Source organism: Anser brachyrhynchus, assembly GCF_964034855.1.
Source record: "Anser brachyrhynchus genome assembly, contig: SCAFFOLD_106, whole genome shotgun sequence".
Classification (NCBI taxonomy): Eukaryota; Metazoa; Chordata; class Aves; order Anseriformes; family Anatidae; genus Anser; species Anser brachyrhynchus.
The window spans coordinates 373,698-387,272 of NW_027664005.1; positions in this window are offsets into that span (position 1 = coordinate 373,698).

A 13,575-nucleotide genomic window follows, 5' to 3' on the forward strand; every position below is an offset into this window, starting at 1 on the left:
TAGAGTTGTTAGGGTTAAAGAGAATAAGGATTTTAGGGTAAGGGGATCAAGGTTGTGGGAATAAAAATGTTTTTGCACAGAGTTACATCGTTTAGAGGGAAGGAGGGTGGTATTGATATATGCTTGCAGTGATAAGAAAGCTTAACAGACAACCTTGTAAAATGCAGACAACCAGAATCCTTAGAGCAATTGGGTGGAAATCACGGTGTAAGAAACATTACCACCTCAAAGAGGAAAACAGTCAAGAAAAAAATAAAATTGACTAGTAACAGGCCAGCAGCTGTGTATTTTCTGTGAAGCACTGGATAGATTGTGAACATGGATTACCCAGTCAATGGGGAAACTGGGGAGGGTCCTGGTCACCGAGAGGAAAAAAAAATTATATAAACTGTGTTATGGAACTAGTAGGTGGCTTGTGGGACGCCTGCCATTGCAATCGTGAATAAAAATGCTACCTCACTGAGATACTTGCCTGAGCCTATGGTATTGGTTACAGAGTGTTTCTAATAAGGTGTTAGGGTTTTAAGGTTTCAGGGCTAAGGCACTAGGGTTGGGTTTCAGGGTTAGGGTTTCCAGGGTTTAGGGTTAGGAGTTTAAGGTTGTTAGGGTTGGAGTTATAAGGGTTAGGGTTTGGGGGTTAGTGTGTTAAGGTTTTAAAGTATTTTGTGGTTTTAGTGTTGATAGGGTTTTTAGGGTTAGGGTCTTAGGGTTTTAGTTATGGTCAGGTATTTAGGGTTAGGGTTTTAAGGTCTTATTTTTTTTTTTTTAAGGTTAGGGTCTCCAGCGTTAGGGCTTTGAGACTCTTTACGTTTTGGGTTAGGGTTTAGAGGGTCTTAATTTTTAGGGTTAGGGCTTTTAGGCGTAGGTCTAGTGTGGTAAATTTTATCGGGTTAGGACTGTAAGGGTTTTTAGGGTTAGGGTTTCTAGGGTTTTTTGGGGTAGGGGTTAGGGTTAGATCCGTGGGAGCCGTAGTGTTAGGGGTCAGGGTTCCTAGGGGTAAGGCCCAATATTAGGGTGGAAGGCCAAACTAAGGGGGGAGCCCCCCCCAAAATTGAAGGGTCGAAGCCCCAATTTAGGGGAAGAAACGTCAAAATTGTGGGGTCCCCCAAAATTGGGCGGAAGAGCTCTTAATATTGGGGGAAACCCGAAAAAGGAGGGTGGGGGACTCTAAAATTGGGGGGACCCCCCAAATTGGTTGTGTCCCCCCCAAAATTGGTTGTGTCCCCCCCAATTAGGGGAGGAACCCCCAAAATTGGGTGGGCGAACCCCCATATTGGGGGGGCAGAACACTTAAATGGAAGTGTGAAATTCCAGAATTGAATGTGGACCCCCCAGAACAGTCTTCAGGGGTTTAGTGTGGTAAATTTTATCGGGTTAGGGCTGTAAGGGTTTTTAGGGTTAGGGTTTCTAGGGTTTGTTGGGGTAGGGGTTAGGGTTAGATCCGTGGTTGCCATAGCGTTAGGGGTCAAGGTTCTTAGGGGTTAGGCCTAATATTAGGGCGGAAGGCCAAAATAAGAGGGTGGGAGCCCCCCCCAAAATTGAAGGGTTGAAGCCCCAAGTTAGGGGAAGGAACGTCAAAATTGTGGGGTCCCCCAAAATTGGGCGGAAGAACTTTTAATATTAGGGGGGAACCCAAAAAAGGAGGGTGGGGGACTCTAAAATCGGTTGTGTCCCCCCCAAATTAGGGGAGGAACCCCCAAAATTGGGTGGGCGAACCCCCAAATTGGGGGGAAGAAGACTTAAATGGAAGTGTGAAATTCCAGAATTGGATGTGGACCCCCCAGAACAGTCTTCAGGGGTTTAGTGTGGTAAATTTTATCGGGTTAGGGCTGTAAGGGTTTTTAGGGTTAGGGTTTCTAGGGTTTGTTGGGGTAGGGGTTAGGGTTAGATCCGTGGTTGCCATAGGGTTAGGGGTCAAGGTTCTTAGGGGTTAGGCCTAATATTAGGGCGGAAGGCCAAAATAAGAGGGGAGGAGCCCACCCAAAATTGAAGGGTTGAAGCCCAAAGTTAGGGGAAGGAACGTCAAAATTGTGGGGTCCCCCAAAATTGAGCGGAAGAGCTCTTAATATTGGGGGAAACCCAAAAAAGGAGGGTGGGGGACTCTAAAATTGGTTGTGTCCCCCCCAAAATTGGTTGTGTCCCCCCCAAAATTGGTTGTGTCCCCCCCAATTAGGGGAGGAACCCCCAAAATTGGGTGGGCGAACCCCCATATTGGGGGGGAAGAACACTTAAATGGAAGTGTGAAATTCCAGAATTGAATGTGGACCCCCCAGAACAGTCTTCAGGGGTTTAGTGTGGTAAATTTTATCGGGTTAGGGCTGCAAGGGTTTTTAGGGTTAGGGTTTCTAGGGTTTGTTGGGGTAGGGGTTAGGGTTAGATCCGTGGTTGCCATAGGCTTAGGGGTCAAGGTTCTTAGGGGTTAGGCCTAATATTAGGGCGGAAGGCCAAAATAAGAGGGGGGGAGCCCCCCCCAAAATCGAAGGGTTGAAGCCCAAAGTTAGGGGAAGGAACGGCCAAATTGTGGGGTCCCCCAAAATTGGGCGGAAGAACTCTTTAATATTAGGGGGGAACCCAAAAAAGGAGGGTGGGGGACTCTACAATTGGGGGGGACCCCCAAAATTGGTCGGGTCCCCCCAAATTAGGGGAGGAACCCCCAAAATTGGGTGGGTGAACCCCCAAATTCGGGGGAAGAAGACTTAAATGGAAGTGTGAAATTCCAGAATTGAATGTGGACCCCCCCCCAGACCTGGGGAGGAATCCCCAAACTTGGGGGGGACCCCCAAAATTGGGGTTAAAGCCCCAGATCCCGGGGAGCTAAGCCCCAAATTAAGGGAAGGAACCTCAAACATGTGGTGAGAACCCCAACATTGGGGGAAAGAACCTTAATATTAGGGTGGCAGGCCAAGAAAGGATGGTGGGGGCCTCCAAAATTGTGGGGGGCTTGGAATTGGGGGGAATCCCCAAAATGGAGGGGGAACCCCAAAAGTGGGGGGGGGGGGCGAAGCACCAAATTAGGGGAAGGAACCCCAAAATTGCGGGGAAGAACTCTGAAATGGAGAGCTGAAAACCCGAAATTGAGGGGAAACCCCCCAAAACGGCGGGAAAACCCTCCATAAACACGAAACCGGTAATGTAACAGAGCAAAAAATGGCGTCCTACGGCAAGGTGCGAGGCTCAATTTTCTGGGGAGTGCTGGGAAATGTAGTTCTTGGCCACCAGGTTTCCGGGAGTCCATATTGTTTTCCCAGAGCATGCCGGGAGATGTAGTTCTCGGACACTGGGCTTCCGGGAGGCCATGTTGGTTTCCCATCTTTGCTAGACTCCGGGTGCTCTGGCTTCACAGAGAAACCCCCAAACTGAAAAATGTACCTGCTACTATATTGGGCTCTAAATGTAGCCCTGGGTTAATTGAATAACAATCCCTGGGTAAGATTGAAGTGCAGGAGGGGTTGGCTACGGTTTTAAGAGCCGGTTTGCAGAAAAGGGATTTCCCGTTAAGAAATGGCATATACTGATTGTTCTCTTCCTTGCTCTGCCAAGACCTGAAGCACATCTTGGAAGCCAGGCAGAATCCGTGGAGCCAATGGAGTTCTCAAGCTCGACTTCAGCTTCTTCCCAGCTAGAAGAAGCAAGGACACGCCGGCTGAGTTCCACAGGCAACGCGCCCGTATCTGTAGACGAGGATTTAGAGATGCTACTTTGGGAACTCTCAGACGGCATACTGGAAGCCGAGCTCGACTTGGACCCAGGGAAGGATGAGGATGACCTCCTCCTTGAGCTTTCCAAGATGATTGATGATTGAACTGCATAGTCCTATGGTATATTAAAAAAAAAAAAAAAAAAAACCAACAACAAAAAAAAACTCTTCCTCTTGTTGGATACCCCGAGGTGATCCTTTTTCTAACTGAGGCTTTGCAATGAGACTTAAAGCACAGTTGGATCTGGTAGAAATTGGCAGGATCTGCACTCAGTTGTCCTAAGTTTTCCTGCTGGTCAGAGTTAAGGTCTTGTGCATGGTTCCGTAACTATAGGTGGCTACCTTTGATATCAAGAGGACAAAGCACTTGTTTCTTTTGGCACAGAAAGATGTCCATCGGCACGCTGTGGTGGCTGTGAATTGACGTAGTGATGGAGCGATGCTCTGAAGGCTTAAACGGAAAGCTTCTTCCTTCCGCCCCCCCTTGGCAGAGCTCGATGTTGGGCACATTGTGAAGCCTGGGTGTTCTGATTTCTCGGACAGTTGATACCCAAATCCAGGAGTTACTATGTCAACTCTTGACTTTTATTTGTGTATGCCATTGTTTTGACTGTAATCTTTTCAGATGATGAAGCTGTAGGGGCGGGAGGGAGCAAAATAATTATTCTAGCGTTGTGGACCAAACATGCTGCCAGGAGTGGTGGTGGTGGGGTCAGCCCACCCGGCCTTACTTTCAATTATCAGGGATGATAAAATGGTGTGAAAAGCAGCAGCTCTGCGATACGGCTACGCTACCCCCACTCCCTTCTCTTGTGCTGTACCAAAGTTCCCCCAAGCTTTGGTTGGTGCTTTTTGCTGGTGACAGTAGGACTCCAGGGCGAGTAGTCGGGACTCTCCTGCAGTAACTGGGTCAATTAAGGGTTGGATTAAGTGCCTCCTGGTTTTTAAAATTGCTCCCCTGAGCTGCTGGCTCTGCTGCCTGCTACAGCAAATGTTCGGGTGCCATCAGCGTCGCACTTGGGCGTGGGCACTGACCCTGCGGAGGAGAGCTGAGACTCGCGTGTATTGTGTACCCTGCCGCCAGTGATCGTTTTCCCCTAGCAGATCTATTTTGAATCATTTCCCTAAATTTTAGAGGAACTTTAGGCTCTTTGTGCTATGATTTGTGAAGCTGTAGGGGCCCTCAGGCATTTGCTGCTGGCAGAGGAAAACCGCTTATCGAATTTGTTGTAAATACTTTCTGTTTGGACAACAACGCCTGTGTGTGTGTGTGTGTGTGTGTGTGTGTGTGTGTGCGTGCTTTGACGACCCCCTGCGACGCCCCAGCTCCGCGAGGGAACCTTTGAAGCGGCTCTGGGAAAACCTCTGCGGAAGAAACCGCTGCTAGTGACTTGCGGAAAAGGGACTCCACAATCAGTGAGATTGTAAAGTAGGTATGTTTATTCAGCGCTGGGCAGCACGGGAGGTCGTGGGCATGAAGACTGATGACTCTTCCTCGTCACCGCTAGTTGACCTCTTGTCTTTGCACAGACTCAGTTGCTCCTTGGCTCTTGTCCATCTGCAAGACCAGTTTCTCCCAGTTTCTTAAGACAGGCTCACTCTCTTATTAGGAGACTGACCTTGGTAAGGGGCCCAAGGCTTCTTGCTTTAGTTAATTGGCACAATGCACCATAGTTAGCAAAGACACTAAGTAGCATCCTAGTTTAACGCTGTCAGCGCTCTATCTCTACTTGATAAGATTCTCCTAACTCCCTCTCTCACTGGAGCCCACGCAGCCCTCCGTCCTGCCGAAGGACTTCACGGGGACTTCTGCCGGCTCCGGGTGCCCGCACACAGACAGAAATGGCTTTGAGAGAAAACAATCAGGAGGAGGAGAGCTCAGAGACTGCGGCCGGCTTCGGCCACCTTCCCCTCGCTTTCCCTCTCCGTGTTCAAACCGAGCACTGTTCTGCCGTCAACCTTCGCTGCCTCTGCCCGCGGCGCTGGGCTTTCGCGTGTGCCATTGCTCCTCTACATATTTTATCCTTCCTTTTGTAAGGAATGGTCCAGCAATTCGTGTCACTAAGGGATTTGAAGGGTTACCATCGAGGCCCGGGTCTAGGTGATAAGAGAACAAAGGGGTTTTTAGGGAAAAGTGCTGACTATTGCAGGGGATGTTGCTAGAGTTTCTGAAATCCGGCGCAGAGGCTCCCAAACGAGGAGGAAGGGGGAGCTGAAGGACAATTGAAGGACAAAAGCCTGAGAGGAAGACAACCAGCATTCAGCCCGAGCAAGCCCCGAGAGACCACCAGAGACTGGTACGCAGGCGCCCCTGGGAGGGGTTTCGGATTCCGGAAACCAATTCTAATAACCCTGCCTCTTCTCGAAGTAGTAATGAATATGTATTAGCCTGGGAGCATCAAAACCAGCCGCCTTACGTAACAGGCGTGCGTCCTGGGGGAGCAGAGACTCCCGGCGCACCCAGCGCTGCTTGCTTGCCTCTATTCGTTTAATAAATTGTAAACTTTGATTGTAATCCTATTTGGATTTATAACAGCCATTTATAACACTTTTTATATTTGTATTTTATTTAAGGCTGTCTTGCCCCCCTCCCCCCCCAGCCTCGCTGCTCGCCAATAAAGCTGGCGCAGGGGCTAAGGGATTCGAAGGGCCTGCTTGTACACCTAAGGGATTTGAGGGCCTGCTTGTACACCTTTGGGGACTGCCTCTTTTGGGGGGGGGGGGGGTGTTAGGAGCTGCTTGTATACTTTTTTAGGCATTCCTCTGAGAGGGGGTTGGGAGCTTCGTGTATACTGGGGGGGGAGGGCCTCCCTCGAGGTGGAAGCGGGGGGGGTTGGAGCGTTTCTACACTGTAGGGGCCTGCCTGTACACTTTTGGGGCCTGCCTTGGAGGGGTTGGGAACTGCTTGTACACCTTTGGGGCCTGCGTCTGCGCGGGGCGGGGGGGGTTAGGGGGTTGGAGCTGGTTTTAACCTTTCGGGCTTGCATCTGGAGGGGCTTGGGGCCTGCCTTTGGGGGGGTGGTTGTGAGCTGCTTGTATACTGTAGGGGCCTGCTTGTACACCTTTGGGGCCTGCGTCTGGGGGGGGTGGGAGCTGCTTGTACACTGTTAGGGCCTGCCTTGGGGGAGGGGTTGGGGCATGTGCCTTGGGGGCATGGGGTTGGGAGCTGCTTCTACGCTGTAGGGGTCTGGGTCTTGGGGGGTTGGGGCTGTTTGTACACCTTTGGGGCGTGCCTCTGGGGAGGATGGGGAGTTGCTTGTACACCTTTGGGGCCTGTGCCTGGGGGGGGGTTGGGGCCTGTGCCGGGGGGGTTGGGAGCTGCTTGTACGCTCTAGGGTCCTCTGGCAGGCTTTGGGGCCTCCCTTTGAGGGGGGCAGTTGGGAGCTGGTTGTACACCTTTGGGGCCTGAGTCTGGGGTGTGGGGGCTGGGGCTGAGGCCTGGGGCCTGGGGCATGCATCTGGGTGGTGGTGGTGGGGGGGGTCCAGTTCATGGGGGGGGTGGGTTGGGAGCTGCTTGTGGACAGTTGGGGTCTGCATCCGGGTGTGGCTGGGGCCTGCTTGTAGACTTCTGCAGCCTGTGTCTGGTGTTTGGGGGCTTTTCTGTAGTGTTTGGGGATCGCATTTTGGCTTTGGGATGTGTCTAGAGCTTCTGGGGCCTAGCTGTAGTGCTTGGGGCCTGCGTCTGGGGCTTTTCTGTAGCATTTTGGTAGCGTGTTTGTGATTTGGGGTCTGTATCCAGGGTTTTGCCTTTTTTGTAGTTTTCAGCTTTGTGTCTGTTTCTTTGTTGGTTGCCTGGGGTTTGGGGTTTGGATCATTAGTCAGTGTCATTAGTGTCGGGGGGTTGATATGAAGGGTTAGGGTTGTGGTTAGAGTTGTTAGGGTTAAAGAGAATAAGGATTTTAGGGTAAGGGGATCAAGGTTGTGGGAATAAAAATGTTTTTGCACAGAGTTACATCGTTTAGAGGGAAGGAGGGTGGTATTGATATATGCTTGCAGTGATAAGAAAGCTTAACAGACAACCTTGTAAAATGCAGACAACCAGAATCCTTAGAGCAATTGGGTGGAAATCACGGTGTAAGAAACATTACCACCTCAAAGAGGAAAACAGTCAAGAAAAAAATAAAATTGACTAGTAACAGGCCAGCAGCTGTGTATTTTCTGTGAAGCACTGGATAGATCGTGAACATGGATTACTCAGTCAATGGGGAAACTGGGGAGGGTCCTGGTCACCGAGAGGAAAAAAAAAATTATATAATCTGTGTTATGGAACTAGTAGGTGGCTTGTGGGACGCCTGCCATTGCAATCGTGAATAAAAATGCTACCTCACTGAGATACTTGCCTGAGCCTATGGTATTGGTTACAGAGTGTTTCTAATAAGGTGTTAGGGTTTTAAGGTTTCAGGGCTAAGGCACTAGGGTTGGGTTTCAGGGTTAGGGTTTCCAGGGTTTAGGGTTAGGAGTTTAAGGTTGTTAGGGTTGGAGTTATAAGGGTTAGGGTTTGGGGGTTAGTGTGTTAAGGTTTTAAAGTATTTTGTGGTTTTAGTGTTGATAGGGTTTTTAGGGTTAGGGTCTTAGGGTTTTAGTTATGGTCAGGTATTTAGGGTTAGGGTTTTAAGGTCTTATTTTTTTTTTTTAAGGTTAGGGGCTCCAGCGTTAGGGCTTTGAGACTCTTTACGTTTTGGGTTAGGGTTTAGAGGGTCTTAATTTTTAGGGTTAGGGCTTTTAGGCGTAGGTCTAGTGTGGTAAATTTTATCGGGTTAGGACTGTAAGGGTTTTTAGGGTTAGGGTTTCTAGGGTTTTTTGGGGTAGGGGTTAGGGTTAGATCCGTGGGAGCCGTAGTGTTAGGGGTCAGGGTTCCTAGGGGTAAGGCCCAATATTAGGGTGGAAGGCCAAACTAAGGGGGGAGCCCCCCCCAAAATTGAAGGGTCGAAGCCCCAATTTAGGGGAAGAAACGTCAAAATTGTGGGGTCCCCCAAAATTGGGCGGAAGAGCTCTTAATATTGGGGGAAACCCGAAAAAGGAGGGTGGGGGACTCTAAAATTGGGGGGACCCCCCAAATTGGTTGTGTCCCCCCCCAAATTGGTTGTGTCCCCCCCAAAATTGGTTGTGTCCCCCCCAATTAGGGGAGGAACCCCCAAAATTGGGTGGGCGAACCCCCATATTGGGGGGGCAGAACACTTAAATGGAAGTGTGAAATTCCAGAATTGAATGTGGACCCCCCAGAACAGTCTTCAGGGGTTTAGTGTGGTAAATTTTATCGGGTTAGGGCTGCAAGGGTTTTTAGGGTTAGGGTTTCTAGGGTTTGTTGGGGTAGGGGTTAGGGTTAGATCCGTGGTTGCCATAGCGTTAGGGGTCAAGGTTCTTAGGGGTTAGGCCTAATATTAGGGCGGAAGGCCAAAATAAGAGGGTGGGAGCCCCCCCCAAAATTGAAGGGTTGAAGCCCCAAGTTAGGGGAAGGAACGTCAAAATTGTGGGGTCCCCCAAAATTGGGCGGAAGAACTTTTAATATTAGGGGGGAACCCAAAAAAGGAGGGTGGGGGACTCTAAAATCGGTTGTGTCCCCCCCAAATTAGGGGAGGAACCCCCAAAATTGGGTGGGCGAACCCCCAAATTGGGGGGAAGAAGACTTAAATGGAAGTGTGAAATTCCAGAATTGGATGTGGACCCCCCAGAACAGTCTTCAGGGGTTTAGTGTGGTAAATTTTATCGGGTTAGGGCTGTAAGGGTTTTTAGGGTTAGGGTTTCTAGGGTTTGTTGGGGTAGGGGTTAGGGTTAGATCCGTGGTTGCCATAGGGTTAGGGGTCAAGGTTCTTAGGGGTTAGGCCTAATATTAGGGCGGAAGGCCAAAATAAGAGGGGAGGAGCCCACCCAAAATTGAAGGGTTGAAGCCCAAAGTTAGGGGAAGGAACGTCAAAATTGTGGGGTCCCCCAAAATTGAGCGGAAGAGCTCTTAATATTGGGGGAAACCCAAAAAAGGAGGGTGGGGGACTCTAAAATTGGTTGTGTCCCCCCCAAAATTGGTTGTGTCCCCCCCAAAATTGGTTGTGTCCCCCCCAATTAGGGGAGGAACCCCCAAAATTGGGTGGGCGAACCCCCATATTGGGGGGGCAGAACACTTAAATGGAAGTGTGAAATTCCAGAATTGAATGTGGACCCCCCAGAACAGTCTTCAGGGGTTTAGTGTGGTAAATTTTATCGGGTTAGGGCTGTAAGGGTTTTTAGGGTTAGGGTTTCTAGGGTTTGTTGGGGTAGGGGTTAGGGTTAGATCCGTGGTTGCCATAGGCTTAGGGGTCAAGGTTCTTAGGGGTTAGGCCTAATATTAGGGCGGAAGGCCAAAATAAGAGGGGGGGAGCCCCCCCCAAAATCGAAGGGTTGAAGCCCAAAGTTAGGGGAAGGAACGGCCAAATTGTGGGGTCCCCCAAAATTGGGCGGAAGAACTCTTTAATATTAGGGGGGAACCCAAAAAAGGAGGGTGGGGGACTCTACAATTGGGGGGGACCCCCAAAATTGGTCGGGTCCCCCCAAATTAGGGGAGGAACCCCCAAAATTGGGTGGGTGAACCCCCAAATTGGGGGGAAGAAGACTTAAATGGAAGTGTGAAATTCCAGAATTGAATGTGGACCCCCCCCAGACCTGGGGAGGAATCCCCAAACTTGGGGGGGACCCCCAAAATTGGGGTTAAAGCCCCAGATCCCGGGGAGCTAAGCCCCAAATTAAGGGAAGGAACCTCAAACATGTGGTCAGAACCCCAACGTTGGGGGAAAGAACCTTAATATTAGGGTGGCAGGCCAAGAAAGGATGGTGGGGGCCTCCAAAATTGTGGGGGGCTTGGAATTGGGGGGAATCCCCAAAATGGAGGGGGAACCCCAAAAGTGGGGGGGGGGGCGAAGCACCAAATTAGGGGAAGGAACCCCAAAATTGCGGGGAAGAACTCTGAAATGGAGAGCTGAAAACCCGAAATTGAGGGGAAACCCCCCAAAACGGCGGGAAAACCCTCCATAAACACGAAACCGGTAATGTAACAGAGCAAAAAATGGCGTCCTACGGCAAGGTGCGAGGCTCAATTTTCTGAGGGGTGCTGGGAAATGTAGTTCTTGGCCACCGGGTTTCCGGGAGTCCATATTGTTTTCCCAGAGCATGCCGGGAGATGTAGTTCTCGGACACTGGGCTTCCGGGAGGCCATGTTGGTTTCCCATCTTTGCTAGACTCCGGGTGCTCTGGCTTCACAGAGAAACCCCCAAACTGAAAAATGTACCTGCTAATATATTGGGCTCTAAATGTAGCCCTGGGTTAATTGAATAACAATCCCTGGGTAAGATTGAAGTGCAGGAGGGGTTGGCTACGGTTTTAAGAGCCGGTTTGCAGAAAAGGGATTTCCCGTTAAGAAATGGCATATACTGATTGTTCTCTTCCTTGCTCTGCCAAGACCTGAAGCACATCTTGGAAGCCAGGCAGAATCCGTGGAGCCAATGGAGTTCTCAAGCTCGACTTCAGCTTCTTCCCAGCTAGAAGAAGCAAGGACACGCCGGCTGAGTTCCACAGGCAACGCGCCCGTATCTGTAGACGAGGATTTAGAGATGCTACTTTGGGAACTCTCAGACGGCATACTGGAAGCCGAGCTCGACTTGGACCCAGGGAAGGATGAGGATGACCTCCTCCTTGAGCTTTCCAAGATGATTGATGATTGAACTGCATAGTCCTATGGTATATTAAAAAAAAAAAAAAAAAGAAAAAAAAGAAAACAACACTTCTTCTTGTTGGATACCCCGAGGTGATCCTTTTTCTAACTGAGGCTTTGCAATGAGACTTAAAGCACAGTTGGAACTGGTAGAAATTGGCAGGATCTGCACTCAGTTGTCCTAAGTTTTCCTGCTGGTCAGAGTTAAGGTCTTGTGCATGGTTCCGTAACTATAGGTGGCTACCTTTGATATCAAGAGGACAAAGCACTTGTTTCTTTTGGCACAGAAAGATGTCCATCGGCACGCTGTGGTGGCTGTGAATTGACGTAGTGATGGAGCGATGCTCTGAAGGCTTAAACGGAAAGCTTCTTCCTTCCGCCCCCCTTGGCACAGCTCGATGTTGGGCACATTGTGAAGCCTGGGTGTTCTGATTTCTCGGACAGTTGATACCCAAATCCCGGAGTTACTATGTCAACTCTTGACTTTTATTTGTGTATGCCATTGTTTTGACTGTAATCTTTTCAGATGATGAAGCTGTAGGGGCGGGAGGGAGCAAAATAATTATTCTAGCGTTGTGGACCAAACATGCTGCCAGGAGTGGTGGTGGTGGGGTCAGCCCACCCGGCCTTACTTTCAATTATCAGGGATGATAAAATGGTGTGAAAAGCAGCAGCTCTGCGATACGGCTACGCTACCCCCACTCCCTTCTCTTGTGCTGTACCAAAGTTCCCCCAAGCTTTGGTTGGTGCTTTTTGCTGGTGACAGTAGGACTCCAGGGCGAGTAGTCGGGACTCTCCTGCAGTAACTGGGTCAATTAAGGGTTGGTTTAAGTGCCTCCTGGTTTTTAAAATTGCTCCCCTGAGCTGCTGGCTCTGCTGCCTGCTACAGCAAATGTTCGGGTGCCATCAGCGTCGCACTTGGGCGTGGGCACTGACCCTGCGGAGGAGAGCTGAGACTCGCATGTATTGTGTACCCTGCCGCCAGTGATCGTTTTCCCCTAGCAGATCTATTTTGAATCATTTCCCTAAATTTTAGAGGAACTTTAGGCTCTTTGTGCTATGATTTGTGAAGCTGTAGGGGCCCTCAGGCATTTGCTGCTGGCAGAGGAAAACCGCTTGTCGAATTTGTTGTAAATACTTTCTGTTTGGACAACAACGCCTGTGTGTGTGTGTGTGTGTGTGTGTGTGTGCGCGTGCTTTGACGACCCCCTGCGACGCCCCAGCTCCGCAAGGGAAGCTTTGAAGCGGCTCTGGGAAAACCTCTGCGGAAGAAACTGATGCTAGTGACTTGCGGAAAAGGGACTCCACAATCAGTGAGATTGTAAAGTAGGTATGTTTATTCAGCGCTGGGCAGCACGGGAGGTCGTGGGCATGAAGATTGATGACTCTTCCTCGTCACCGCTAGTTGACCTCTTGTCTTTGCACAGACTCAGTTGCTCCTTGGCTCTTGTCCATCTGCAGGACCAGTTTCTCCCAGTTTCTTAAGACAGGCTCACTCTCTTATTAGGAGACTGACCTTGGTAAGGGGCCCAAGGCTTCTTGCTTTAGTTAATTGGCACAATGCACCATAGTTAGCAAAGACACTAAGTAGCATCCTAGTTTAACGCTGTCAGCGCTCTATCTCTACTTGATAAGATTCTCCTAACTCCCTCTCTCACTGGAGCCCACGCAGCCCTCCGTCCTGCCGAAGGACTTCACGGGGACTTCTGCCGGCTCCGGGTGCCCGCACACAGACAGAAATGGCTTTGAGAGAAAACAATCAGGAGGAGGAGAGCTCAGAGACTGCGGCCGGCTTCGGCCACCTTCCCCTCGCTTTCCCTCTCCGTGTTCAAACCGAGCACTGTTCTGCCGTCAACCTTCGCTGCCTCTGCCCGCGGCGCCGGGCTTTCGCGGGTGCCATTGCTCCTCTACATATTTTATCCTTCCTTTTGTAAGGAATGGTCCAGCAATTCGTGTCACTAAGGGATTTGAAGGGTTACCATCGAGGCCCGGGTCTAGGTGATAAGAGAACAAAGGGGTTTTTAGGGAAAAGTGCTGACTACTGCAGGGGATGTTGCTAGAGTTTCTGAAATCCGGCGCAGAGGCTCCCAAACGAGGAGGAAGGGGGAGCTGAAGGACAATTGAAGGACAAAAGCCTGAGAGGAAGACAACCAGCATTCAGCCCGAGCAAGCCCCGAGAGACCACCAGAGACTGGTACGC